Consider the following 3,020-nt stretch of genomic DNA (forward strand, 5'->3'; position numbering starts at 1 on the left):
GAGGTGGAGCTTTTTATGCGTGTTTGTATCCATTTCTGGATAATGGAGTTTTTGTCTCTTGGTACAAGGACAAGTGTCGTTATTCTTTACAATTAGTGATTCACGATACCCTTATAAATTACGGCACTGGGTGTAATGCACTATAGCAAAATCTCGTTCTGATACAAGTGTTCGTTACAGAAATATTGCCAAACAACGTGCTTCCACTGTCTCTGAAACCCATAGTAGGTATGCTGTTTAGTTGTCAATCAAGTTTTTCGTAATCAAGTATTTTTTTACAAAGGTAGCTATTGTGTAAATTTGTATTTTTCTCAATCAAAAACATAACTGCCCCTTCCTTAATGCTAACTTTTCCTCTTTTTAAACGACTTTCTGGTCATTGCAAATTCGGCCCCATTAATTTCTTATGGTGCGAAAACAGACAGAGGCCCAGGGACTGAAAGCGATTGCGTCACACTACGGCGGTAATCCGACAGTAAAACATCTTCATATATCCAAAAAGTAAATAATAAAGATATACCTATATGCGCATTACGATTATAACAATTACATGAAGAGCTGATAATCTGCATGAATAACTGGTAAACTGTTCTGCAAGAAAGTTGAGTAAAGCAATTATTTACAATAGGTACGAAAGCCAAGATGTTGTGACGTCATAATACAGGACTTAAACGAACGTTCTAATTCCAAAAAATAATTACTTAAATTTGAGTCAGAATAGAGTTACTTTTTCAATAACGAATATTTTCAAATTAATCAACATAAATATGTAAAATATTGATGTTTACCTATTTATTTAAAAAATTATCCAAGTGCACGCTTCGTTGTCGTCTTCTACCAAAACAGTTGTTTACTAACAAACAAGCTGGTAAGGGACCGTGTTCCGATTGTTGTGATGAAAGTGCCCCGGCGTCTGTGGGTGCAAGTGGTGTGCGGATTTATCACAGGAAATGGGAAGTTTATTGGCACAAGCGACTCCGTAAACATCGAGATGGCGTCTATCTTCTAAATATTAGGTAAGAGTTCTAAGTAAAAATGTTGAACGCGTTTTGGTGACATTTGGACTGCCGTGTACACCCTTTTCACTACCCTCTGTTTAAATCTTAAAATTTGGTCTTAATTTCTAACTTTGGAGAAAATACTTACTTCGAAAGGAGAGTAGAGGTCTTTAACTCCGTTTCTCACCAACAACATGTCGCGACTGATGCCCATCTCCGGTGTCAGGACGCGTTTTAATGTACTTTTTTTGGGGTGGTACACATTGATCGTACATGGTCCACCCCTGTACCATGCAGTGTTTTTCCCTACCTAGGTAATACTAGGTATACTACGTACTACCTAAGCTAGATAGCTCAAGTAGGTGTAAGGTAGACTCAACTAGGCTACTATGATTTCAAGTCCAAGGTACAATGGCAGTTTAAAACAAAACTAGGCTAGGTAGCCCAATGGCTCCGGAACATGCAATTTTACCACAGATTTTGATCTAGCCTATTGGTCGCCTACATTACTAGGCAATAGGTAGTATAAGTAGTTAGACCAGGATTGGCTGCGCGATAGATACCTATTTTTTATATAACTGATTCACTTAAGGTAGATTCTTGGTTGAGCCCTATGCCTACGAGACGTTAGTTTGGCGGCCGCTGATTGGCTGGGGGCTGCCTACCTCCTGGTACCAGCCAATCAGCAGCCACCAAACAAACGTCTCGTAAGAATAAGGCTCATCCGAGAATCTACCTTAAGTGAATCAGTTATAGTAGGTACTACACTAGGCTAGCTAGTAGCTACGTAGAACCAGCGTGCCTTACTTGGTTAATTAGGTAAGTAAGCAACCCAGCTAAGCGATACCATAGCTAGGCTAAGTCAATGAGGCTACAAACATTTCTATTCAAATAATACCTAATAGTCTAGTTGGTATACTCACATTCCAAAGGTACAATTGATCAACTCCAACTACTAACATCTCAAAACACACAAACATAAATTGTGCTATCTCATATCTATGAAACATCCAGATCGCAGTTTGTCATCATAGATAGCGTAGTCAATATAAATAGCAACCCTTGCTGTTACCAGATTCGGCCATATTGTCAACAAAGGCAAAACGCTCCGCAAATCATTGGCATTTGTTTTCCCTACCTGAAGGCGTTACTGGAGACAGCTATCGGTTGCATAGACTAATTTTAAATAGAAGCATCCCAGGGCCAGGAAGGGGAATCTAAGGAGTCGAAATAATTCCTTCACCAGTGTTCTAATAGGTCCCTAGTATTAAAAAGAAAAAAAAAAAAAAAAACTAACGTCCGGGGCCCTTAGCAAATTTTTAGGGAATCTTCAACACGCCCAAGAGATCGCGATTTTTTTCTTACATTTTTAGGTTATACTCCTAAACTATGTATTTTATCGAGAACATGATTATACAAGGAATTAAAGTAGAGTAGATAAAATTACCTTTCTGATGATAATGATGTATATTTGCTTTTGTTAGTATATAAAGGTTGACGTTAAAACACTGGAAATGCATTTTTTCCGAATTTCGTCCTTTAACTTTTTAAATAGTTATTTTCTGAAAACAATTTCATTGCATTATTAGAATATAAGAACATTTCTATATAATGGTGTATAATAATATATATCTTACTCAATCTGTGAAGGCGGTATGGTTCGAAAAGGGTTCCCAATTAAACTCCATATGTAATAGGAAGGGAATCTATGGATCGAACCAGGCAAAAAACTTGTAACCAAATACTTCTTTCACCAATGTGTCCTGATAGGTCCCTAGTATTAAAAAATAATAATAATAACTCTTAACGTCCGTGGCCCATAGCAAAAATTTTAAGGGCTGGGTAAAAACCCCATTTTCGCGTTATGCTTCTAAAAAATGCATTTAATCGAAAAAATTATTATATACGAAATTAAAGTAGGTATATTGAATTACATTTCTAATGATATATAACGATTTATGCTTTGTGAAATTAATATAGGACCTAGGATTCGACCAAGGTTGATGTTAAAATCCTGAAAAT

General features: G+C 36.8%; 1 protein-coding gene across 8 annotated transcripts in view; it reads right to left on the reverse strand.

Annotated features, from left to right (window-relative positions):
- Positions 1-2,751, reverse strand: part of LOC135198189 (zinc finger protein 260-like) — a 57,668-nt gene extending 54,917 nt beyond the window's left edge. For 2 of the 8 annotated variants that reach the window (XM_064225760.1, XM_064225752.1), the window contains exon 1: positions 1,922-2,127. The gene's annotated coding sequence lies outside the window, so the exon portion shown is untranslated. The other 6 variants (XM_064225755.1, XM_064225758.1, XM_064225759.1 and 3 more) reach the window with 6 other exon arrangements.
- Positions 2,752-3,020: the final 269 nt, after the last annotated feature.

Source organism: Macrobrachium nipponense, chromosome 21 (assembly GCF_015104395.2).
Source record: "Macrobrachium nipponense isolate FS-2020 chromosome 21, ASM1510439v2, whole genome shotgun sequence".
Lineage (NCBI taxonomy): Eukaryota > Metazoa > Arthropoda > Malacostraca > Decapoda > Palaemonidae > Macrobrachium > Macrobrachium nipponense.